Source organism: Pleurodeles waltl, chromosome 9, assembly GCF_031143425.1.
Source record: "Pleurodeles waltl isolate 20211129_DDA chromosome 9, aPleWal1.hap1.20221129, whole genome shotgun sequence".
Taxonomy (NCBI): domain Eukaryota; kingdom Metazoa; phylum Chordata; class Amphibia; order Caudata; family Salamandridae; genus Pleurodeles; species Pleurodeles waltl.
Window position 1 is genome coordinate 97,115,181 of NC_090448.1, and position 27,868 is coordinate 97,143,048.

Sequence of the window (27,868 nt, forward strand, 5' to 3'; positions counted from 1 at the left end):
TCCACATATGTGAGAGGTCAACAGTGGGAGATTTCAATTGAGGACGGTGCCAGGTATTTTGACACTGGCATGATCTTTAGCACAGAGCAAAGGAGAAAAGGACCATGTGCCACAGAGAAAAGCCACTGGGCAGTTTTCCTGGTGAAAGATGTTCCTTCCACATCTTCATCCTCTGATGTATGTGGTGCCTCTGGTGACAGGGGTGTTGTAGGTGCTGAAGTAGAGGGAGGCACACACACACATAAGGGGCTGAAGATGTGTATGCTGTGTCCATCACAGTTCTCCTCTGTGGTAGCATATAAGGCAGCATAGCAGCCAGGAGGAGCTGCAGGGTCCGTAACACTGCAGCAATGTCATGGTGAAGGGCACCCAAGGTGGCAATGAGGGAGTACTGCTTCCGCTCCATGTTCTCCAAGACATTTTGTATTGCCCCCAACCTGTTGGCAACATCACTGGTGGCACCTGGGCAGGGCATTTGCTCGTGCCTCAGCCTCTTATCACCAGTGATGTAAGCCAGGGGCTGCTTGAGGCCATGAAGCATAGAGTAGGTGCCTCGTATGGAAGATGAGTTGTCCTTATTTGGACTGAGGCACCCCAGGACTACCTCTAGGGTACCCGCCACAGTCTCCATCCTAACTTGCACCATTTCTGCAAGCTCCGACTGGACTCCTACCACAGTTTTTTGGAATGTACGTGCTCGGTCCTGGGAGTCCAGGGCTGTGGTTAAACTGGCAAGTGGTGTATGTTGGCTGTTCGATGGATCATCTTGAGACCCGCGAAACGCTGTCTAGCCTCCTTCTGACCGGATATGGTATATGTATGGCACCCAGGTTTTGCTGGAGGGTACCAGGATTAATGGTTTGCAGGTGGTCATCTGCATCATCGGAGAGGTCCAGGACAATGAGCTGGCCAGGAGTTAAGGTGTCATCCTTTTAGGGTGAGTGCAATGAAATAGAGGTATGTTAATGTTAACATCTGCTAGAAATTGACATGAGTGAGCAGATTTACAATCAAGGTTTCCAAGGGAGCACTTTAAAGTCCTAATTTCAAAGGCCCTAAGCACAGTGCACAACTGGAGTGTCATTGAATGTGATGCTCCAGTGGCACAGTGTGCAGGTTCCTAATTTACAAGACACAACACCATGCCAACTTGTGTAGCTTGTCATGGCCATGTAATTGTGTACCCCTTTCACACATTACACTGCATACAAGGTGAGTTCCATGGGTGTTGCTGTGGGTGTTCCCTCGCAACACCCATGGAATCCAAAGGAATGTGACACATTCCCAGATTTAGATATCAGGAAATGAGTCAGATTCCTACATAACCTCAGAGATGGCTATGAAGTGGTGCAGCAGAGAGAATTGACATTTTCGCCCCCATTTTTTCCTATTTCAATGTTTGCTGTATTCTGCAGCACACATAGAAGTGGAAGATGACATTCATAATTGTTCAAATTCAAGAAAGTGTCCCTTTCAGCACATGAGCAATCACCTCTGCTATGCTGGCAACCCTACACCATGGTGCAAGGGAGCCTGTGTTGGCACTAGGAAGCAGTGAGCATATCATCACAATGCATCCCTGCACTTTCAAAATGATGCAGCACGGCAAACTGGCTTGCAGCACCACATTGCATCATTTACTCATACATGGGGCCCTGAGATGGACAGTGATATGCTGTACATCTGTTGGGCATCGGTGTTGGTGCACAGTTTCCCAAGATTCACCTTGCAAATGGATTGTTCTCACAGGTACTGTGAGCCTGCTATGAGGGGATGGGCTCTATCGTAATGTGTAGTTTAGCTTACTTACATTACCCCCAAAACATCCTGATGTGAGTTTTTTATCTGCAGAGTGTCACACATCATGTGACTAAGGCCCACGCCATTGTATGTGTTTAGACCTCCTCAGAAAACCCACTTTTGAGTTCTGGTACATAGGTAAGTGGCACTCAGTGATCCTACCCAAATCATACATTAATTCTCACATGCCTTTGACAGGTTGATCGTGTATGACCATTTCCACTAGGACTACATGTTATTTTGTTAGACAGCAATTGTTGGGGCCTCACCCTACATTAAAGCGGTGTTGTGACTGGTGGCAAGTCCCTACATCTAAATTCAACATCAGTGGGTCCACCCACTTCAGCATAAGTTCCTCCCTTGGTCCCAGGATTTGTGGTGGTTAAGGTGTTTCTTGGTATCCCTTTGTCAAATCCCTGTTTGACATCCTCCAAATTGTCCATGTTGCGCCATGCGACATTGTTGCATCATACTCCTCCTCCTAGCATGTGCTACATGCTCCCTCCGGTCCACATGACATGTAGGTTGTGGTCCCCCAATGTGTTTTTCTGCAATCCCTTCCCAGGTGTGCGACAAGCGTTGCCCAGTCAGTCCCAGTGGACATGTGTATATGTGTAGGTACCATGCAATACACATGTCCATTTCTGCCTCCCCAGTATGTACAGACTCCCTGTTCAAACCAAACGTAATTCCGCCATGAGGAGTCTGCACCTACCATGGACAGCAGTAGCAGTGTCCCACCATGCCCACACATAATCATTAGTTTGTACACACATGGTCCAGTGTTGTACAATTTTCACATCACCCACCCTCCAATTGCTAATTTGTGATGAGTTCCTGTGATACCTTCCATGGCAGCTAACAACTATTCATTTTAATGCAGGGTACAATAGACATGTCTCCTGCCAAAACCCCATGTGTGTATGCCTCCCATCACCCACACCTGACCCCTTTCAGATGAGTTGTTTGTCCTGTGACACAACCATTCCTTTCAGAGGATTTACATCCTAGATTAGTGTGCATAGGCCCAAGTGAGATTGAGTAGCAACATGGTGCAAGGATGCCTGCATTGAAGCTAGGCAGCAGTTTGTGTGCCATTGCTGAGGAAAGTACAGGGATGCCTTGGATTTCAGTGCATACAAAGCATCACTGCACTTTCTACGTGACACAGCAAAGCAAGCTGACTGGCTGTGCTGCACTGCATCATTCTCTCGTACATGAGGCACAAAGGGCCTCGTTTACGTGGCAGGTGGCACAGGGCAGGGCACAGGGCAGGGCACAGGGCAGTGCAGCAAGTACCTTGCTGAGCCACCCTGCACCAACAGGGAAGGGCACAAATGCACTGTATGTACAAGATATGGCGCATTTCTTTCTTCTAGCCCTTCGCTGGTGCACAAATTGCTGCCTAGTGCTAATGGAGGCACCTTTGCACCATGGTCCAGGATGCCTGTGTTGCAAGGATGATTGGTTTTGTGCAGTAAGGGACACCTTCCTGCACAAAAACAATCACAAGAGGTGTTTTCCTCTTTCTATGTGTGCTGCGTTGTGCAGCACACATAGAAAGAGTTAAAAACGGGAAGAAATGAAGATATTTCTCGCTATTGCATCATTCTTACGCCACCCCTGGGGTGGCATAGGAATGTGACGCATTCCCAGATTTGTAAATCTGGGAATGGTTCAGATTCCTTTGGGTTCCATGGGTGTTGCGTCGGAACACCCCAAGCAACACCAATGGAATGCCCCTTTCACGTAGTGTTATGCTTCAAAGGTGTTCATATTTACAAGGCCATGAAAAGCAATGCAAGGTGGCTTAGCGTGGCCTTGTAAATTTGGGCTGGTGCAGTGCGCAATTAGAGCATCAATAAAAATTGACACTTTGGTGGCACAGTGTGCCATGTGTGCCTCGTAAATGAGACCCAAAGTTAAGTAAACATGGAATGATGCAGAACTTCACTCAATGAAGAAGGTGATGGTTCCGATGTGGATGTGCTAATTGTGTGAGGTCAGTGCACATTACATCTCTTTGCTTTTAAACCATAAGTGTTCCAGCATACTATACTATAGCCTGCAGACAGTGCATTTTGGTGCTGGAAATTTGCTGCCTCACCCTTTTGACATTGCATAGTTACCGCATTGCCCCCCACTGCGACTTACCCTGTGGTTGTTGTAGTTCATCATATGCTGCACTGTCATGTCCTTGGACTCCTGTCATCAACTCCTCAGGGATGACAGCTGCCCCCTTCTCCTCTCACATCTAGCTCCTCCTTGGGTGTTGGACTTCCACCTCTGGTTTGTAATGCTGCCTTGCTGTTGCTGGTCAATTTTTCCTTTGTTTTGCACTTGCAACCGTGCCAGCGCTTTTTACAGTTGATGTCCTCTTGACCTCTGCACACTGTTGACTTTGTCCACTATGGGCTGCCATATGCCCTCCTTCTTCCCTAATGGCAATTTTGAGGTGACGGATAGCTGTTGTTGATGCTGCGTCACCTCACTTGTTCTCCTGCTTACTGAACCTGCACTTCCTCTTACTCTTCCCCTTTTCCTAGAAGTCTGTCTGGACATCCTGGCTGGTACTTGTGTTGTTGGGGTTGTCCTGTGGTCTCTGGTCTCCAGGGGTCTCCATTTCTATTTCTGCAGTGTCTCCTGTTTCTTTCAAAGCGGCATTTTGTGGCTTTTTTTATGCCTTTAGGCACAAAGTTGATGCTATGCTGGCTATCATCAGATTACATACTGCTAGTCAGGCGAACGTCACTTTTGCAGCACTTGTGTCATTTTGGTTTACAACGTGGCGCACTCGCTAGCATCATTTTGTTTTATGCTGCCCTGATCCTAACACCATGTAGCGCTGTTTTGTAAATATGGCGCAAGCATGGCATTAGGATCTGTCGTTACACAGCGTTAAAAATGTTGACGCAATGCTGCACTGCAGCAGAAGAGCATTATTTTTTGTAACTAAGGCCCCAAGTGGCTCATTCTGTATTCTGTATTCCACATTCCAAGCACTGCTAGGTGGCATTGTGCACCCAGGAATTACCAACGTTTCCTAGTACGGTATTCACCAGGTGCAACAATTAATGCACCATCCAAAGTTTTAGGCCTAGGAATAGGGTATCACACTGTAAAATAGTGTGGTTTTCCTATACTGGGAGGCACACTAGTTCTGAGGGTGTGATGTCTGTCTGCAATAATCGTGCCATATTGTACCTGTCAGTAATTGTACCACCAAACATTTGAGGGGTGTAGCATTACTTCCAGAGTTAAGGTCTATATTCCTACTTAATAGGAATGCATGAACTGGGATTTGCAGGGCAATTTTATTAAAGGCCCAAGACAGTTATATGTCGAAATATCATATAAAAAATATTGTTCCTGAGGGTGCAGATTTTCTATTACCTCCAATGGGTGATATTTGTGTAAATGAAATTTAGGACACAATATTTATGTCAGACAACATTCTGCCACAACCACCACTCGTTCACCCACGACTGCCTGAAAAATTACAGTAGTTACAACGTTCATCACGTAAATGGGCTCAGTGTGAAAAGACAGCATTATCACTTCATGTTTTTTCTGCTAAACGGCCTTGCTTTGTTCCCATTTAATTAAGCAGAGCATAATCATGCTGCCTCCTTGTCTAATTGAGAAAGGACTTTCAGATCTTTGTCATCCTTAATGTACAGCTCGGTTTCAGGAAGAGGAAGATTGAATGTCAGTGTTTTGGCCAGGCCCAATGAATGGTTGCTTTTGCAACCCTCACTTCAGCATATTGGGATGCTACTCTAATATGCGACTGGCTTGCCAGGAGGGCATCACTGTCGTATTAAAATATTTCGGTCTCACATTTTGCTAAACTAGTTTCTCTCTTTGTGACCCAGAACTTCTTAAGGCAGAGGCAGTCGAAGAGACCTGTGGGCGCCACCAGCCATCTTGTCACAGACAGTCGGCCACAAACACCTCTTACTTTGGGCCAGTGCTTAATTTGTGCTTGTTGTTTCCGGTGCGGAGCACCGGCACTTATTTCTGAGGGCCGGCGCTTAGTTTTCTGTCTCAAGCATTTGCTGCGAGCAAAAGACAGGTGGGAAAGACGGAGAAAGAGAAAAACGAAAAAGCGTCAGAAAGGGGAAAAGCAGGAAGCTGACAGAGTGAGCTGAAGGGGCGGAGAGTGGCTATAAATAGACTGGAGGCCCGAGGTGGCTTCAGGATTACGCAGCCGCAGTATTATGTGCTGGCACTTTTAATTGCAGCAGCTGCGTGTATAAGAGGAGAGCTTTGAGCACCGGCACCTTTTTATTTACAAATTAAGCACTGCTTTGGGCCCTGTGTCGAGGCTTTGCTAGACGTCTGAGGTGGGCTGAAACAGGTCCTTCAACCTGCATTTGGATGGCATGATGTGCATTTAAAATGCACTGCTGCTTATTCTATTCGGACCTGTGAACACTGGGATTTCGCGGCATTGATAAACCGTAATCCCAATTAGCTCTTGAACCTTCCATCCCAACAAGGACTGAGCCTACCCCTCCATCTTAGAGTGGTTTAGAATTCAGGGGCTGTGAAAGCCAACAGTCTGTTAAAATGGACGATGTGTCTTTTGGCATCTCTGACCCATACTCAATGGATGGTGTTGGTTGTTCATAGAGTTTTAACACAATATTGGTGTTAACAAGCATTGTGTTAAAACTCTATAACACACGTACACAAAACCCAAAGACCCACTCACAGCAGGGAGAATACATGGAGGAGGAAGGGCAGGTAGTGATTCAGCCCTTCCAAGAAAGTACTGTTCCAGGTGAGAAGGCCTGTGAAGGAGTGAGAGGTACAAGGAAAGAAGGGGGAGGGAAATGAGGGAGATTAGGGGCAGGGATAAAGCTTCAGGGAAGAGTGTTTGGGGTGTTACACCTCCCCTAATAAATATATTATTTAATAAATATTTTAGTACAGGAGCTTTCAGTCGAGTATCGTAAGGTGTCTGTTGGATTTCTCATGGGATTTTTAAATACTCATGCAGACTAAAAAAAATACACACACACAGAGTCAATTGTGTTTTGAAGGTATTAAAGTTTAAACATGGTTATTTTACAAAATACTGGGCCTCAGTTAGAAGAATCTGATGCATTGGCCCGATGCGTCAGATTTCATGCTCTGCCCTACGATTCCCTAACGATGCCACGGATGTGCTTTATTTACAATATAGATCTCCATGGCTCACGTTTTCACAGATGCGTCAGAAATTCTGATGCATCTGTCATGCTACATTCACGCATTACTGGACTAGCGTAAAAAAAATGGTGCAACTCCAGTAATGCCAGGAGGCCTCTATAGAGGAAAGCCCTGTTGTCAATTTTCTGCCTGCTCTGAGCAGGCAGTAGAATTCTTATGCAGGGAAGTCGTAGAATGACGCAGTGAAATGTTGTAAATTACACAGCGTCAGTTTTGCGTGGCTTTTCACATGGGAACACCTACCATGCATACATTATACCTGCGGAAGGTATAATGTGACGCAAGGGCATTCAAACTGACGTAGGCCAATGCGTCAGTTTGTAAATCTGGAGCAGTGTAGAGCACTGCTAGCGCCACCGTTGCATTAAAAATAAATTGGGCAACGGTCGCCCAAAGGCCTTGTAAATGAGGCTTTATGTGTTTTAGTAACCCTCATAATCCGCACTCCTTTCCTTTTCCCCAAACCCCCCCTCAGGCACTGCTTCTCATATAATGATTAACATGACATGCCAGTGTGATTGTCAAAAAATCTGAAGCTCACACCCCCAAGTCTTACTGACCAAGTTACCCCCCTGATTAAGAGAAAGAACGGAACACTAAAGAGTGTTTAGATCTGATCTTCTACCGGCATGACTGGTATTTTTAACACAAAGTATTGTGAGTTCCAAAAAATATTTAAAAATATTTTTATGGTTTCCATGTTGATCTTTTTTTTTGTACGCTTGTCTCGTATTTAGGCTCTTAGGGCTAAGCCGGACTCCTGGCTCAGCTCTTCCAGTGAATTTTCTGGCTCGCCCACTTCTACACTATCGGAAGTTTCCATAGGGAAATTGTGTCCCGATTTTGAGTTTCCTCTCTTTATTAGTAGTGTATAATGTGGGACAATGGTCCTTGCAGCCGGAGTCACCACAAGATATTCACCCCACCTCCCCCCGACTGTTCTACTGAGGTATTTTGGCAACTCATATTCAGCCAGGTATTACCTTCAGGGAATTGTGCAGGGATAAAAAGGAGGCTGAAGTGAAATTAGTGTGAAACTGATTATTTATAACAAACAACACCATTTGTAGGTGTAATAATTGTTTGTGTGATTAGCAAAAAAGTCTATGCTAATTCGAAGAAAAGCAAGGATATTAAGTCAAAGAGGGCCAAATGATGTTGTGCTAGAGCATAATTTCTGGAATGGCAGAAGGCTCAATCTCTTAGCTAGGGGTTGTAGAGAAAAACATCAGAACAGCTGGACTCAGTACTGATATCGCAGTTTCAAATATATCACACTATCTATTTAAGGTTTGTCCTAAGGATTTTGAGATCCAATCTCCAGGGATGGGAGTCGGTATCCTTCTGAATGATAGCACCCCTGAGTCTTGGTTTACGATGGGCCTGTAAATGACCAGGAGAGCATCTCGATGACCTCACACTGCTAAGAAATGACTGCATGGCCACACCTCCTATTGTGCTGGGTAAGTGTCGGGAGCAGCTGAACCATGACATAGGTTGTGTGTGAATTTCAGATGGAATTTTACGATGCCTGCAAACTGAGCAAACTCAAATCCCTCAAAGGAGGTCAGAAGAGGAGGAAATATCCTCCAAAAAAAAGCATTGGAAAAATGTGAGACCAAATAGTGAAATCTACGGTAACATTTGTCTGCACTAAAGTAAACAAGGAAAAAATACAAAATGTTCAAAGCTAAAGCTTGCTGTTTTCAAACTAAGACAGAGAACTCTCTTAATGGACCCAAAGAACGATTTCAATTTGTGAAATTAAATTCCAAACACACCGTAAACACTCATATTGATCTAAAATATTAATTGTTTCAAACTTGTAGCCATAAAGGCAGCAACTTTTTCCTCTGTGCATGCACTGAGACACTTTATAACCCTTGCACCACATTATGCCTGCGCCAGGCATAATGTATGTAAGGGGGCGTTCCAGCGCTAAGAGGCCCGTAAAAATGGCATATTGAAATTTAACAGATTTCACTGCACCATTTTTGCCGTAATTTTTAATGCCTGCTCAGAGCAGGCAGTAAAATGATGCACCCTTAGAAACCTATGGGCTTCCTTGCACTTTGCTACACTAGCGTCAAAATCTTTGACGCTAGTTTAGTAAAGCGCCACAATAGCATCAAACATTTTGACGCTATTGTGTTAACGACCGCCATGGTGTGCCATATTATAAATATGGCGCAACCATGGTGTCTATAGGGTCCCGTAATGGGGCGCAGAAAAAGTAGCGCATCAGCTCTGACGCGCCACTTTTTCATACATATGGGTCATAGTGCGTTATTTAAGTACTTTGACCATGGTGAGTACCTAGTGGGTAATTATTGTGGTGGTCATTACAACCCTGGCGGTCAGTGTTAAAGCGGCGGTAAGACCGCCAACAGGCCAGCAGTAAAAAAAATGGAATTACGACTGTGGCGGAAACCGCCAACATAGACAGCCACTTTAACACTCCGATCGCCACAGCGGTACAAACAAACACAGCGGCGGTCACCGCCAACAGACAGGCGGAGGACAATGTACCGCCCACAGAATTACAACCCACCAATCCGCCACCTTTTCCGGGGCGGATTCACCGCAAACAAAAACAAGGCGGAAACAGGACTTCGAAGGGAAAACGCTCACCTCTGCACACCCCACGAGGAACCAGGACGCCATGGAACCAGAGCTCCAGATTTTTCTACCAGGAGCACGAACACCAGCGGCGAAGACCACATTGAGTACTGCACCTACGACACAGGGGAGGGAAAAAACAGTGACACACACACGCAACACCCCCACCCCCACCCTCACCCAGTACAACACACACGCTAATACATTATGATACATCACAGTTACACCCCCCCTCCAGCCCGCCCTGGAAGAATGCAAGGACAAAAGGAAATGAGTCAAAAAATTGTGATATATTCAATTACATACATCCTAAATATTTACAAATAAATACATTTATACTTTATATAATTAAATACACCAAGAACACAAGTCCAAGGGAGTCTACCATCATAGTCCGTGGATCACTGGGCCCAAAAGGCCACACAAGATACCCGAACAAGACGAAGAGAACACTGCAGGGGCATAAGATAGAAATAAAACAGGCACCTCAGGGGGAAGGGAAAGGGTGGGCACCTCAGCCGGTTGAGTGCACAACACCAAATCCACGAGGGGGCCCCATGCCCACTGTTCAATCCTGGGGAGTGCAAAGCCACAGTCTCTCAAGTCTGTACAGTGGGTGGTTTGCCTACTGCCATATCCTGGGGAGTGCAAAGCCACAGTCTCTAAAGTCTCTCCAGTGGGTGCGTTGCCCACTGCTATATCCTGGGGAGTGCAAAGCCACAGTCTCTCAAGTCTCTACAGTGGGTGGTTTGCCCACTGCTATATCCTGGGGAGTGCAAAGCCACAGTCTCTCAAGTCTCTACAGTGGGTGGTTTGTCCACTGCTATATCCTGGGGAGTGCAAATCCACATTCTCTCAAGTGGATGTCAATCTCCACTGGTTCTGGAGGGGGCCTTGTGCCCAGAGTGCTTCATCCTGCCAAGGACTGAGGTAGTGGATAACAGTCTCCACTGGTTCTGGAGGGGGCTTTGTGTGCAGAGTGCTTCATCCTGCCAAGGACTGAGGTAGTGGATGTCAATCTCCACTGGTTCTGGAGGGAGCTTTGTGCCCAGAGTGCTTCATCCTGCTAAGGACTGATGTAGTGGATGTCAATCTCCACTGGTTCTGGAGGGGGCTTTGTGCCCAGAGTGCTTCATCCTGCCAAGGACAGAGGTAGTGGATAAAAGTCTCCACTGGTTCTGGAGGGGGCCTTGTGCCCAGAGTGCTTCATCCTTCTCGTGGCGGCCTCAGTAGCGTCAGAGCTTTTAACACTCATGGGCCTGCCGTGCTTGTGGCGGCGGTGTCCTTGGCAGCGGTGCTTGTGGCTGCGGTGTCCTTGCCAGCGGTGCTTGTGTCGGCGGTGTCCTTGGCAGTGGTGCTTGTGGCGGCGGTGTCCTTGGCAGCGGTTCAGCTGCTGGCGGTCCTGTCTGTGGCAGTGGGGCTGCTGTCGGTCGCCTCCTGGGCAACGGGGCTGCTGATGGCGGTCCTGTCTGGGGCAGTTGGGCTGCTGGCGGTCGCCTCCTGGGCAGTGGGGCTGCTGCTGGTGGTCCTGTCTGGGGCAGTGTGGCTTCTGGGGGTCGCCTCCTGGGCAGCGGGGCTGCTGCTGGCGGTCCTGTCTGGAGCAGTGTGGCTGCTGGCGGTCGCCTCCTGGGCAGCGGGGCTGCTGCTGGCGGTCCTGTCTGGGGCAGTGAGGCTGCTGGCGGTCGCCTCCTGGGTAGCGGGGCTGCTGCTGGCAGTCCTGTCTGGGGCAGTGTGGCTGCTGGCGGTGGCCTCCTGGGCAGCGGGGCTGATGGCGGTCTTCTCCGCGTGCTGATCTTCCCAGACTTGCCGGTTTTCTTGTGCCCCTTTCCCACCTTGGAACGTGTTGCAGCTGACTCCACAATCCCAACTGTACCCCTGGGAGTGGCTTTGGTGGCTGGTGTCTTCCCCCTCTCCCGCAGGGCACTGGCCATCTTTTGATGCTTGACAGGTGTGGGACTGTCCGTGCTGTGGCTCCTTGCCACACTGCCTGCCCTGCTGCCTGGTGCACTCCATAATCCGGTGACTACTGGCACCACTGGTCCAGCCGATGTTGTGGCTGAGGTGCTAGGTTGGGACCTGGAGAGTCGGGCCCTGGGAGACTGACGGGGTGGGGTAGGTGAGGGAAAGAGGTCAAGGGTGGCCAGGAAAAGTTTCTTAGGAACACTGGGACAGGTAGATGGAGGGGGGTTGGGAGTGGAGGAAGAGGTAGTGGTCGTAGGAGGTGTACATTTGCTGACTTTGGGTGAAGGTGCATGGGCTGGAGGCTGTCGTGAGGTGGATGGCTGTTGGGTCGGTGTGTGGCTGCGTTTGTGTACGTTGGGAGGTGGGCTCACAGACACACTGGGAGAGGACACAGGGGATGTGTGAATGTGAGTGGGGGTGGTGACTGCATGTGAGCGGGGTGTGGTGGTGGGTGTGCTGGTGATGGACGTAGTGGCTGAAGATGTAGTGCATGCAGATGTGAGTGGAGACGAGACATGGAACGATGAGGGAGACGAGGAGGACACAGTGGAGGCAGTGGATGTTGGTATGTCTGCATGTGTCTGATGCTTGCGTGAGTGCCTGTGGGATGTGTGGTGCTTATGTTTGCCTGAGCTTCCTTTGTGTGTTGAGGTGTGTGCATGCTGGTCTGATGGTGTGCTTGGGATAGGCTGAGGTACAGGGGTGTGGGTCTGGGTGGAGGAAGTTGGAGGGGGGAGGCTAGAGACCTGTCTAGACAATAGCTGCCTTCAGTGCTGAGGCCAGAGTCTAAAAAGCTCGCTGAAGGGCTGCCTGACCAGAATGAAAGCCCTCCAGGAATGCATTGGTTTGTTGCAACTGCCTCTCTACACCCTGAATGGCATTCAAAATGGTAGACTGCGCAACAGTGAAGGACCTGAGGAGGTCAATGGCCTCCTCACTGAGGGCAGCAGGGGTGGCAGGGGCCTGGGGCGAAGGTGATGCCCACCCTCCTGGGTGAGCGGGCACGGGGCAAAGGCTGAGGTGCTGCTGGGAGGGCGGTGCTGGAGGGGGGGTGGCGGCTGTACCTGTAGATGCGGGGGGCACAGATGGGCCCACCATCCTCAAGGGAGCTCCCATCAGAGGAGGAGTCCGTATTGCTGGTGTCAGCTCCTGTCCCTGCCGTGGAGCTCCCCTCGCTCTCCGTCCCACTGGTGAATTCGGAGTCCCTAGTCTCGCCCTCCAGGGCCATGTGGGATGCAGCTCCCTCCTGCTCTGGTGCCACTGCTCCTCTGCCTCATGATGCTAATGCACACAAGTACAGGGAGACCACAAAAAAGGGGGGGGGAGACAGAAGAAAGACATGTTGAGTGCATGCAATACCACTATCGTTGGCGGACACAACAGACACAGAAGCCCCCTGCACTACGCCGCGCACTTGGGGTTCACTATTCAATCCCTGGGAAATGGCTTACAAGGCTATGGCTGATTTCTGCACACATGGATGTCACAGGAGCCTGACTAGGTGTAGTTGGCACTGTACCCAGGTGGGGTAGGGTGCCACAGGGTCTGCCTGAAAAAGGGGACTTAACTAGCAAACTCGCCTTGGCCTAGGGGAACCCTCAGCCCACCTCCCCCACCCAGACACCTACAATGCGCGCTGAATCAGCTGAATGAGAGTGTACTCACCCTCTTGTTGCTGCTGTGATGCCCTCAAGCGCCCATCCAACTCCGGGTACGCCACCGGCAGGATCCTGAACATCAGGAGGGTCATGGTGCGACGGGCACCCCTCCCACGTTGGGAGGCCATCCCCAGCTGGGCCTCCGCCGTCTTCTTGCTCCAGTGGCGAATGTCCTCCCATCTTTTCCGGCAGTGGGTGCTCCGTCTGTGGTAGACCCCCAGGGTCCGGACGTCCTTGGCGATGGCACGCCAAATATCCTTCTTCTGGTGGGCGCTGACCTACAGGAATTGTACAGGGGAAAAATAAAAATTATTACCAACTGCACCGTCAGTCATTGGACTGCATCCCTACCCTTGCCATGTGGCACATGCACTCACCGTCGTTTCATGCACGCCTCATTCTCCCCCTCCTATCTTTCATCCACACTACTCCACACAGGCATTGCCCATACAGCATGCTCCCAGTGTACTTACCTGTTTGTCTGGAGGACCGTAGAGTAGCGTGTACTGGGGTGGACCCCATCCATGAGTTTCTCCAACTCCTCCGTGCTGAAGGCAGGGGCCCTTTCCCCAGACGCACAAGCCACTGTGTCTTCCAGTCTGAGGTCACAGCAGCACTGGCAGTCACGAGTGCGGCGGTGCGTACCGTCACCGCCGGCGTACATCGTCATTGGCTCCTGGGACCCATGGGGTCCAATGTTAACCAATGCAGAATTGCGCCGCGGTCTTCGACCGCCTACCGCGACGGTGTATAATGCCAGCGCAGTTACCTCATATCCCATTGTCCCATTTTACAGGTCAGGCAGCTGCCATTTCAGGGGCCCACATGACTTTATTTTTAACTGCGCCACACATACCTAGGCCTTGGCTCAACACTCCTAGTTTCTGAATAGTTTTCTGAGTAAGCTGTGTTTACGTACCTCAGAGTTGGTTGACTCTGTGCTCGCTGTTCTCCTCCATAGGCACCATCCACTGGGGCATGTGAGGAGATGGCGCCATCCTACGGTGTACAGACCGCTGGTGGACCTGTCGACAATGGAGGAAAGACATGTGATCATCACCTACAAGCTTGATCGTGCCACAATCCTGGAACTGTGTGCCCAGTTGGAGCCAGACCTTATGTCAGCTATCTGCCATCCCACAGGAATCCCCCCTCAAGTGCAGGTGCTGTCAGTACTCCATTTCCTAGCAAGTGGGTCATTCAAACAACAGTGGCCATAGCATCAGGGATGTCCCAGCCTAGGTTTTCCAACGTGTTGTCCAGAGTGTTGTCTGCCCTGCTGAAACACATGCGGAGCTACATCGTTTTCCCTCAGGTGGAGGATTTGCCTACAATGAAAGGTGATTTCTATGCCCTGGGACATATTCCCAACATCATAGGTGCCATTGATGGGACACATGTGGCCCTGGTACCCCCGCAGGAGTGAACAGGTGTACAGAAACTGGAAGAGTTACCATTCGATGAATGTGCAGATGCTGTGTTTGGCAGACCAGTACATCTCCCATGTTAATGCCAAATTCCCTGGCCCAGTGCATGACGCTTACATCCTGCGGAATAGCAGCATCCCTTATGTGATGGGGCAACTCCAGAGGCACCGTGTGTGGCTATTAGGTGAGCACCTGGAACCAAATCAGTGGGAATAGTTGTCTGGGTCTGGGGATATCCCTAAGAGTTAGTGTGTGTCTAACAGTTGCCCCTCGCCATTTGCAGGTGACTCTGGTTATCCCAACCTGTCATGGCTACTGACCCCAGTGAGGAATCCCAGGACAAGGGCAGAGGAACACTACAATGAGGCCCATGGGCGAACTAGGAGGATTACAGAGCGGACCTTCGGCCTCCTGAAGGCCAGGTTCCGGTGCCTACATATGACAGGTGGTTCCCTTTTCTACTCACCAAAGAAGGGGTGCCAGATCATCGTGGCCTCCTGTATGCTTCACAACTTGGCTTTGCGACGACAGGTGCCTTTTCTGCAGGAGGATTGTCCAGATGGAGGTGTTGTGGCAGCTGTGGAGCTTGTGGACAGTGAAGACGAGGAAGCAGAAGAAGAGGACATCGACAACAGGAACTCAGTGATCCTGCAATACTTCCAGTGAGACACACGTAAGAAGACAAACCTGCCTGCTACATGTACTTTAACACTATTACCGCTCTACTGTCTGTCCTTTTCACCTAGTGTATGGTCACTGAGTTTTCACTTTCCCTTACGATTTCACAGATGTGGGTCCCACTGTGTGACATCTGATTTGTTTCCTCATGGACTAGAGCTGTGTGGCATAGGTATGTTAACAATACAGTTGAAAGAGCATTTTGTCACTGTAATTGCTAATACACTAATTCGAAATCACAGACAGACTCCAGATTGTTTTGTGCTTTAAGGGTGTTTATTTAAGTGCTCAATATTGGAGGGGGTTGTAAAATGGTGAGGGGTGATGGTGGAGGAATGTCCATGGCAGAGTCCAAGCTATTAGTCTCACAGGTGCATTGTCCAAATGGGCATAGGAAGTGGAGCTGGGGCAGTTTGAGGATGGACAGGGTGACAAGGTGGGACAAAAGGATGACAATCAGGGTGGTCTCATTTCTTGGCGGAGGTCTTGGCATCGTTCTCTGTCTTTGTCCTGGATCTCAGGGACCGTTTGCGGGGTGGTTCTCCATCTGCAGGGGTGGGGTGCTGGTGTGGTGGTCCTGTGGCGGTGCCTCCTGTCCACTAGCACCGGCGGAGGTGGTGGGCAGTTCATCGTCCAGGCTAGTGTCAGGGGCCCCTTGTTCTGCCACAGTGTCCCTGCTGGTGTTGAGGACATCCTTCAGCACCCCTACGATGGTGCCCAGGGTGGAATTGATGGATTTGAGTTCCTCCCTGAAGCCCAAATACTGTTCCTCCTGCAGCCGCTGGGTCTCCTGAAACTTGGCCAGTACCGTTGCCATCGTCTCCTGGGAATGATGGTAGGCTCCCATGATGTTGGAGAGGGCCTCGTGGAGAGTGGGATCCCTGGGCCTGTCCTCCCCTGTCGCACAGCAGCCCTCCCAGTTCCCCTGTCCCCTGAACCGTGTGCCCACTGCCACACCCCCAAGGTCCCTGTTTTTGTTGGGATGGTGGGTTAGCCTGGGTTCCCTGTAGTGGTGGACACACTGCTGCTTGATGTGTCCTGGGGACAGAGGTATGGGCCCGCTGGGTGGGTGCTGTGCTGTTGTTTCCGGAGGGGGGAAGCTCTGTGGTGGCCTGTGACTGTGTCAGGGGAACCGACTGTCCTGAGGTCCCAGATGGGCCGGGCTGGTAGTCTAGATCCAGTTGGACAGAGCTGCTGTCATCACTGTGGGCCTCTTCTGTTGGTGGTGTGGACATGTCTGGACCCTCCTGTCCGGTGACATTAGGTAGGGGTCCTGCAGGGGTGTAAAAGCATGATTATTGCATCTGTGTGTGCCATGGTGTGCAATGGGCGGGTGACTGTGTACCCCAGTGCTTGCATTCCTGTGTGGGACCTTGTGTGATGATGGTTTAGGGGGGTGTATGGGTATGTGTAGTGGCCATGCTTTGGTGATGGATGTCCATGCTTTGTTGTTGCATGCAGGGCTTGGTGTTGGGATGTGTGGTTTGTGATATTGGGACATTTGTGAGGAGTTGGAGTGATGGGGGTGAGGGTGGGGGTATGTGATGGCATGCAGGTAAGGTGGGGGATATAGTATTAAAGATTTGACTTACCAGCGTCCATTCCTCCAGCTACTCCTGCGAGGCCCTCAGGATGCAGAATAGCCAAGACTTGATCCTCCCATGTTGTTAGTTGTGGGGGAGGACGTGGGGGTCCGCTGCCAGTCCTCTGAACCGCAAGGTGGTGTCTTGAGACCACGGAACGCACCTTCCCCCGAAGGTCGTTCCATCTCTTCCTGATGTCATCCCTATTTCTTGGGTGCTGTCCCACTTCGTTGACCCTGTCCACTATTCTTCGCCATAGCTCCATTCTCCTAGCTATGCAGGTGTGCTGCACCTGTGCTCCGAATAGCTGTGGCTCTACCCGGATGATTTCCTCCACCATGACCCTGAGCTCCTCCTCAGAAAACCTGGGGTGTCTTTGCCGTGCCATGGGGTGGTGTGGGTGATGTGTGGGTTGGTGTGTGTTGTGATGTGTGGGGTGATATTTTGTGGTGTGTTGTGTGAGGTGCGCGGATGTTATGTGGGTGATGGTGTTGAGTGCCTGTGGATGCTTGTTTGTGGATTGTGGTGTCTCTCTCTGGCCTTCTTTCAGAATTGTTGGTAGTAGGGGTTTGTGGGTGATGTGGGTGTGTGTTTTATATTGTATTGGGTGTGTGGGAGTGGTGTGTGTATGTTTATCAGGTGTGTGTATTTCGAATTGTCCAATGTGGTAGTGTTTTGTAAATGTGTGTGTATTTTGAGCGCGGCGGTTGAAAAACGGTGTTTATTATCCTTTTTTTTAAAGGGGCGGGCCACAAGGGTGACATGCACTGAGGGGGAGAGCTATGCCCTCCCCCCAGAGCGCATGTGTGTTTGGCCGGCCGACTCGGGCAACTGTGTTGTTGGGCTCGAGAGAGCATGCACAGGCTCCCAGTCTGCCTGGGAGCACCCAGCCAGGGCACTCCAAGCCAATCCTGATGCTGCTCTGATCAGCGTCAGAATTGGGGCAGGGCAGACTGGGAGTCTGTGCCTGACTGGAGTGACGAGTGAGAGCAGAGCGGTGCCCCTTCCATGCAGCTTGAGCTACGACTGCTCCACATCTGCTGTAAATCACAGTTTAATGCTTTGTCTGTACTTCTTAGCACAAGAGGTGAGATCATAAGTGGCAGGCCGAAGCCACATGAAAGAACGGCTCGTTTTGGACTCCAGGGTCCAAGCAGATTTAGAGCCAGGCATCCGGCTCGACCCACCTTTAATTGGGAATAACTTGACAAGAGGTAAATGTTTATAAATCAGCTGTTGAAGTTCTACGTGTCTTACAAGAATCACTCTCATTCATGAAACTTATAGGACAATATACAGGCCTATATTGCTAAATCTCTCTTAAATTTTGGGCCAACTACTATCAAACATAACACAAAGCTAATACAAAAATATGAGTGATGTGTAAAGTGTAAAAATAGTTGATACCGGAATAAAATCAATAACATCCAAAGAAGGAAAAATAATAAAAACTGTTCAAAACCTATTCTAAAAATATAAAAAATGTTCTTTGAAAAGTTGTGTAAAGTAGATTACTAAATATTGTTAATTTCATTTTCCTGACCAGTGTCTACAGTCCTTCAACAATAGTAAATATGTGCAAAGACATTCCTAGAAAAGTGGTTCTAATGTCTTATTATTATTATTTTATTTACATTCCAAACACCAAATTTTGTAGATTCATTACAGTGGTAATAAAGACACTCACGAGAGATCAGTACAGAAGGAGCATGGTTCATCTATAAGCCATGCACGTCCTTGTCCCGTTATCCTTTGCTCTGTAGCAGATTCGCTGATGCATGCTCATCCACATTTTGTCAGGCCCAACATATGCCAGGGCATTGCATCCCAGAGATCCCAGCAGGTCACATCCAGGGAACCATCCGGGGCCAGGCCCAGCGTTCCTCCAAGGGCGAGCCCTGTGCTCCAATAGCCAATCCAGGTATGCGGGGTGTTCGCTCCTCCTGACGTTCCAACACCATGTAGCTTTTTACTCTAGGTATCTCTAGGTCTAGAGTCAGGGCCAGCAGTTTTGCATAAAGCTCTAATTGTTCATCACAATATGTTAAAGACCTCATCCCCTGTTTGTATTCGGGGAATCTGCCTTTGCCACAACAACATGCAATCAATCCCCTGCCTAGTAGCAAGGCCAGGGCTGTCGAGCATTTGCACAGGGGAATGGGTGTCCCTCACCCTTCCTAACAACTCACTCTTAGTGTCACAGGGCACATCTTGCCCTATCATTTTGGATGAGGCTGCTAAATGTTCCTGCCAATGGGGTTGTATATTGAGGCAGGACCATACTAAGCATAGGCTATCCAACCCTTGCTCCCCACATCGGCACAACCAGAGTCCCCCTGGAGACAGAAGCCATGTAACATTTTTGGGATGTGACAAGTCCACTGTATAATCTTATAATGAATGATGTGTAATAGGCTACTAGAAGAGATTATCACAGTTTGTGCACAGCAGAACTGCTACATTTCCTCAGTTATTTCCACTCCCATTTCCTCCTCTCAGCTAAGCCACCCCTTGTGAGTGTGATCTGTGGCTTCCTCCATCTCCGCCAGATAGAGTTTGGAAATCGAATGTTTACTAGATGTTGCTGAAAGTAATGTGTCTAGGGTCCCGCTGGGCATGGGCTCATTGAGAAAGTCACCCCCGCAATCTGTAATACAAAAACATATCAAGGGGTGTGCAAGGTTTATTCTCAGCAAAGGTGTCCACAGTCAGAAATTTGGAGTTCACATATAGATGTCCCCATGTGTGCAATTCCCAAACCGTCAATTGCAAGATCTCTTTAGGCTCATGTGTTACAGGCAAGAGTGGATGATGAGTAGGGGTGTTAACAGAGACCCCCACACACCCCAGAGTTCCTACGTTTTGGAGGGCACCACCCTTCAGTCTCTTTGCCATGCCATTACTTCCTTGCAAAATGTGTGCAATAACTTGGAATAAGAAATTGTTAAACACTCGGGTAAGCCAACCTGCTTTGCAAAGCAGGACCCTCTAGCAAGGGGGTTGGGGTTGGCAACCATTCGGGGGGGGCCATTGAGCCCAAGATTAATGAATCTCTGTGCAATTTGGGAGACGCCGGGTCCCTCATCACATTCTGCACAGGGGCCCCAACATTTTGCATTATGCCACTGGGTGAGTTGGCAGTAAGGAGAGGGAACAGAGCACACCAGCCCCTGTTCATTTTCTTATCACAGCCCAAGCGCTAGAGGTGCACAAAGCTGTTGCCATATTCACAGGGATAGAGCACCGAATCTAAGCAGAACGGGGCCAACTCCAGCCCTTTCCACTGCTAGCTGTGGGAGATAGGAGATGGAGGAGAACCAGCAGAGTGTGAAAAATGCTTGTGCACTGAGGTAATAGACCTCTGGGTCAGAGGCCTCAGATCTGTCCCTATGGAATGGCAGTGTGAGTTTCCCAGGATATCTGTGACTGTGTGTAGGCATACAGTAGTTTGATAATAAGGGAGCAAACCTGTTGGAAAAAAGTTTTAATGAGGGGCAGAGGAATATTAATAAAACTATTTAGCAATTTAGGCAGTAACACCCTTTTGGTAAGCCCTGTGTGCCCCACAAGCAAAATAGGAAGTGAAATCCACAGTTGGATTTGCTTGGACACCTCATTGATTGCCACCCCATAATTTTCCCTGATAGTTTCCATGCCGCAGTGGATCCAAACGCACAAATACTTAGTCAGGCAGGCTGGAGTGCACTCAATAGCACTATCCGTCAGAAAGAACATCCACAATTCGGACCAGGTAATTGTGATCCCCGACAGCACTCCAAATCTGATATATTCCATGAGATTCTTGGTGAGACAATCCCTGGGATGTATAATATAAAGTGTCATATCATCTGCATACAGGGATATGCGTATTGGTCTCGATGTATATCTCAGGGCATGTGCTGCATAACGTTGCCAGAGGGTAGCTGCGAGGGGCTCAAGGGCCAAGGTGAAAAGAATTGGAGAATGGGGACAGACCTGTTGCATCTTTTTGGAGAAGTGTATAAGAGGTGAGAGGCAGTTGTTAAAATGTACTCTAGCTGTAGGAAACGGATACAACAGTTTTATCCAACTTATGAAGGCGATGTTTACACCCATCCTAGATGGGATTGTGAAAAAGTAATGCCACTCCAGAGAGGTGAATGCTTTAAAGGCATCGTGGAAGACAGCCACCACTGTAGTGAGTCCCTCTAGGGCCCAAGGTGGGTCTCTATTTTAGCTTCTTTTTATATTTTACTCTTTACACATTCGAGCTGACATCACTTTTAGCTGTAACAGTTTACACATTTAGGCCTGCGTGATATTATTCTAATAATAAATTGCAGATGGTGTTTGTTTTTAGTTAGCCTTTCTCGACATGTAATCTGTACATTCTGTTCAACGCTAAGAACGCAGTACTGGATATCCGAGTGCTTGCATTGCTTGTTTGGAGAGAGATTCTAATATTTAGACAAATAATTGCATCAGAGCTGTGCCTCTAACACAGTGTGGCTTTGATTATATAAACAATGCACTGACCCAGAGGGGTCAGAGGGGCATTCCCGCTGCAACTGTCTTTGGATAAATGCTCTGTTCGACAAACAGTTTTGCTGGTGCTAAATTTCCAGTTTTCAGAGAGGATTGCCAACTACACTACAGACCGATCCCTGATTCAGTTCTCCAGGTCAGGGGATAAGGCTGTCCTCTTAAATCGGGCAATGGCAGAAGGTACACTCACTATATTCTCAGTATAGGCTTAGTGATAGGTAGGAGTATCTAGAAATCATTTGTCATGGTTGTAATGCTTATTCTTTTCACCATGTTCCTAATGCTGGTAACTTTGCTTTGTTTCATCTGCCTGATTATCACAGCTCATTCTCTGTATGCTAGACTACTATTGTTTCCATAATTGTATTGAAAACGTATCTTGTGTTTCACCTGGGCATGCATGAATAAGACAAAGAAAGGGTATGATCAGTTTCCAGGATCCTCTTGGGGATCAGAGTGTCATGTTCAGGTTGCTAAAATCATCTTCCACCCCAGTAAGGTTAGGGGTTTGGGTGAGGCACTGTGAGCTAGCCAGGAACTGGGCCAACAGCTTCTGATTGTGTGGACGGACTCAGTCCCCACATTGTGAAGTTCTATCATTCCAATACGCAGTCATATTATTTTAGTAGGAACTTTTTAACATGGCGCCACCAGCATCCATAGGTCAGGTACTTATTTAAAGGGTAGCCTGAGTAGATCTTGTGTTTGCCCAATGTCCCCTAATCACCTTAAAATGGAGACGTCCATGGTAGTAGGGTTTAAATCCTCCTCAGAATTATAGGAAGCACATATATGTATCTGTACGCAGGTTGAGTTTAAACATTTCAAAGAATACTCTACCTTGGTAATTCCCTCTTTAAATTCCAGATATTAAAATGGTAAATACATTAAATATTCCTGCTAACTGCAGGCATCGTAAACAGCACATTTACATTTGCATGGGATACCTAAGGGGGGTGAAGATGTTACCTTCATGGTTGAGGCTTACAATGCATCCAAAACTGGAGTATTTTACTCATGGGTAACTTTTCCTGCAGCCAATGTTAATACAAACACACTTCGCACATACACTGAGGCTTATGCACTAGGCCCATGCAGAGCATATCAAGACTTAGAAATACCATTAACATTTCAGGAATATCAAAATTGGTTCTCGGGCACCCTACCACACTTTTAGGAAACATTAGACTGGGTCCCCTCAGTAATGATGGAGCCACATGGCCAGCCGTAGCTGGAGACCTCTGACAAACGTTTTAATTAAGGTAACTGTGATGCATTAAAACTGCCTAATGGGTATCAGTACACTTATACTTGCCCGTCTTTTTCCTTTCAGGACTCATCTGACAAACGGTCTGAGAGCGTGGCTGTCAGAGCACAAACAAGAAGAGTATGTGAAACCAAAAAAGGACTCACAATGTTCGTCTGACATCATCATAAAAGAGCAAGAGAAAGTTCCTCAACAAAAACCCCAATTCAAAAAGAAGACGGTTGAGGGAACTTCAGCAAAATAAGCTGCACAAATTCCGAACTATCCTTCAGAACAGGACATGGGCAATGACTGTGCTAGACAGCGCAGCTGAGGTCACAATAATTCACAAGAATCATCAAGAATTTCTGCCAATGTAAGGTGCAAAAGCAGCTAACGACTTTATAGAAGTCGAAACCCCAGACCAACGTTTCAGCCCTTCTGACAGACGGTACAAATTAAACATAAAGATTAAGGGTGACATATTGTGAACAGCTAAAGTGATATTCTGTGAAAATGTAACACTTAGCTATGACATTCTCTTGGCGGAAAGAGACTGCCACCAGAGTTTGTTAGAACACTTCCACAGGGGGGAAGATGTAATAATACTGTCTTTCTCATGTAATACCCATAAGGTCCAGCCCGAAAGTGCAGCCACAATACCCAATTAAACATAAAGTGAAAGCTCAAGTGAGAGAAATTCTCTCACAGCTCGAGTACCACAGAGTATTTGTGTATCTCCTATGAATAACCCTTTATTTCTGGTAGCTAAACCAGATCACTGTTATAAAGTAGTCTTACATTATAGACATCTAAACAGTCATACACGCACATTTGCAATACAATATTCACACAGTATGGCTTTGATGAAAAATGTTGTTCGTAGAAACAATAAAACAACCTTGGCTTTCTCCAATATTTTTTTCTGCCAAGACATAGTTGCTGAAAGCAGGGATTTAACAGCGTTTTCCATGCTTGGCTCTAAGCGCCGTTTGTTTCGGCTCCCTCAAGGTTATCAGAACAGTCCTGGATTGTTGCTGCCCTAGTAATACCAATATTGCATGATGTTAATCGAAAACAATTGCCCTATATTAATGATATATATGTCACAGATGATGGCTAAACACGCATCTAGCCAGAGTAGATCACATTGTTATGGACTTTTCTGAATATGGCTACAAATTCACTTTCAAAAAAACAAAAAATTGCTTTTCTCAGTGTCCTGTTTTTAGGATGCAAGTTGCCAAACGAGTGAAAAAGCCTGGCACCACAGTTCCTAGAGAAGTGTGCCATATTACAACCTCCAAATATAATTAAAAAATTGCAATCCTTGTTAGGATTCTTCCATTTTAGCAGAACATACATACCAGATTATGCACAATGAATAAAACCTTTGTACAATTTCATTTGTCCAGATTTCTCCAGTACACATTGGACCCTAGAACATATATAAAATACTAAGATCATTACAGACTTGCAGCACAACACTCACATACAGGTGTCAACAAAACAAATTTGGCCATCCGTGTAACACCGGGTGCCATTGGCTTCACCTATATCAAATTCAATGAGGGTCACACAGTGCCAATTGCATATAAATTGCATGTATAGTCCAATGCAGAAATTCACTTTACATCCACTGAAAAATTATTGACTGCAGTTCAGATTTCTGCCATAAAAAAAAGACCAAGGGCTCAAGGGAAACACATAACTGTAGTTACTCCTGTTCCAGCCTTAGAGGCTGTCACAAAGGCCAGTATCCCAAATGTAAAAACCTTACATCCTAGATGGATACAAATGGCCACTTCCCTCACAGCTACTGATGAAGACTTTGTCTTTGAGCCTACCCTACAAACTCAAGAATTTCTCCAATATGAACAAGAGTACCCCATGCCCTGTAATATAATGCCACTACGCCCGTATAAATATATAATATGTACTGACAGTTCAGCCCAGCCTGCTATAGGTATCAAACACCAATACTCCACACCTTGAGCAGCTGTATTTCAAGTAATGAAGGATGGCAAATGCAGCCCTCAACAATCTTTCACACAGTCCCTAGAGGATTTCACTGTATAACTGGCTGAATTAAATGTTTTGATTCAGGCACTAGAACATAAAGATCCAAAATTCCCCTCACTGATAGTGTGTGATTCGTATTACTGTGTCCAGTCTTTTAATGACATTATGTATTATTGTTCCCAAAAAGGATTCAGATACTGAAGACAATACTATAAAGCATAAAGTACTTTAGGGAAAAGCGGCAGAACTTGAAGACAGTCTGCCACGGGCTCATGCAATTCATACATTGAGTCATCAACATGTTGAAATACACATTGCAGGGAATTCACAGCTGATGAAGCAGCCACATCTGCAGTTAAGACTGCAACTGTAGCTGCGATTATTCGTTCTCATATGAGGATAGATAAAGAGATCATAGCTGCTGTAAATGCTTCGGGCAATGGTACCCCTTTATCAAAAGCATACCCAGCAAAATATTCCTACCAATTAAGTGCCCAAAACATTCCCTTTGCTACCATTATGGGGAGGGTGATCGTGTGATACACAACCAAGACCACAGGCTAGAACTAATAAAAGCTGCACATGAGGGTATAGCTTCTATCCATGCAGGTGTGGCAGCCACAGTATCTTTATCATAAAAGTGCTGTTGGTGGCATGGTCTGTACAAGCAGAGAAAACAATATGTTCTTAGCTGTGAAATTTGCCAACAAATTAAAGGTTCCACCATTGCTCACCCACCTCAGACACCCCTCTTCGTTTTAAACAAACCGCTCCAATGTGTGTATCTAGACCATTGCAGCCCCTTAAATTTGGATGGTGCATTTAACTACATTCTACTTGCTGTAGATTCTTGCTCCAGATTCCTTTGGGTGTGGCCACAGTGATCAGCTGATGCTTGCACTGTTATTAAAGATTTACAAGTCTTCATATGGGCATATATGGTAGCTGCATTTCACTCCGACCAGAGTCCTGCTTTTGCCTCTAAGGATTACAGGGGTGCTATTGGAACCCTGCGTGTAGCTGTGTATTATTCCTCACCATATTATCCTGAGAGAAATTTGATTGTAGAGAGGAAAAGGCGAGACTTAAAGCAATTCCTAACAGCTAGAGCATTAGGTTCAGGTCACAGTTGGACCCATCACTGTATGGGGTCCAGAAAACATTAAACAATCAGTCTAGACGATCATTAGGGGTCGGACCTCATAATGGGTCCTGTTTGGCGTCCAGATGTATGCTCAAGGTCTTGACGGTCCTGGTGCAGTGGGGAAAGTCACACCGTTTGACATAAATGAACATTTATGTCTTACAGGAACTCGAAGACTTCCAGGATGAGCATTCTAATAAACGTTCTACCACTGATGGAATGAAGGAGCAACCAGCACCTTTCTGCTGGATTTTGAAGGTTGGGGATCCGGTTTGAAGGAAGATTGTGGTGAAGAAGGAGGGTGGGCTATAATATAGTGCACAGGTGCCAGTCCTTGGCGCTCAAGGTACCAGGAAAGTTATTTTGCCACCGCTTGCTGGTTGCTGTCTCCATTGATTCAGTAAAATTGCATCATATGGCCAATCCTTCACAGTAGGCCATGAGGACTCCTAGGTAATTCCATAACCCCTCTTACTACTTTACAGGAAATACCTCTTCAAATATTGAACAATAGCAATATTGTTTCCCCTAGGCTGGGGAGGGCGGAGAATTAACTTTTGCTGTTTCCTGTTACTGCTGTAAATGTAAGAAACACATTAGTCTTAGGTCAACAGTTTTCTACTGATATTCAAAGTAACAGAGTTGTTCAAGATGAACCACATTTGTAGGTGTCTACCAATTCTCTTTGATCTGTTGAAGCTCTTGCCTTCATGCAGACAGCTTCTGGCTATTTTGTCGACATTGATGACTTCTCTACTGATTCTGCTCACTTTTCACTTCATTGTGTATGTGATTTTTTTCACTGGTTGAAATACAATTACCTGATCCCTCTTTGGCCCTACTTGAGAATTATAATTTCATTGCTTTCTCTGCTTCTGTGAATTGGATTTGTGACAGTTTTCTTCTGCTTAAAAAATGGACATTATCTCCCTAATTCTCTGCTGTTGAACTGGTAGCTGATGTATTGAACACTTACTCGTCTTACCACAAAGTGTGAAGAGCCATGTCCCTTGAGAACATTTCTGTTTTTCCAGTTTCCAATGAAATTCTGTGGGATAAGGTCTCATATAATATTTTTGTTCTACAGAGACTTTACAAATTCCTTATGTTTTTAAAGTAGCAATGTATGATGTAATTACCCCAAGTGTTATTTCTGATGAATGGAATGTTAAACCAGTGAGTTCATTGCTGTCTGAGCTTGAATATTATACTGTATTTAGAAGTGAAGATATGTATATGAATTCTGTCAATTATGGTGAAACTGCTTTGCCATCTCAATTCCTACCTCTATATACATAGAGCTAGCCCTACCCAAACAGTTTTCAACTATACACATTGGAAATATTGCCCGGCTCCAGTGGGGAGTCCCAAAACAAATTCTGACAAATTCACATACTTTTCTGTTGATGGTATTTTAGATCCTGAATGATATTACTACAAATTAACACCTACAAAAGCGAGGAAAAATATGCTGACCCAGACAAAATGCATTAATTCAAATTCATTTGTTTCGCAACTGGCCATTAAAGGCTATGAACTTTGGAAATAAACAATTGATTTAAACTCAGTTTGGGAAAAAACATTGGCACGTGCAGAGCACAGATGCCTTATTTAAAGCATGCCTAATTCCAATACAGATGATTTTTCTGAATGACACAGTACAGCAGACCACTTGCTTGGGGCTAGCACAAATTAAATAAATTAATGTCCCCAGTATTACCTCTATTGCACATTTTGAAGATTGGCAACACTTAGTAAATTACACTGAAGAACACATTAATGGCATGGTACAAAATGGAACATTTAACTGTGGTCAGTGGATACAAATGATTCTCGTACGTTTTTTGAACCTGTCAGAGGGTTTTAGAGCAAACAGACTGGACCTTTGTTATGTCCAGTCTCAGCATTCAGGAGTGGTCACCACTTGTAGTGTGGGGAAGTTATGACAGCAATGGTTACAGCCTTCCACTCTATCTGCAGTAAAAGAA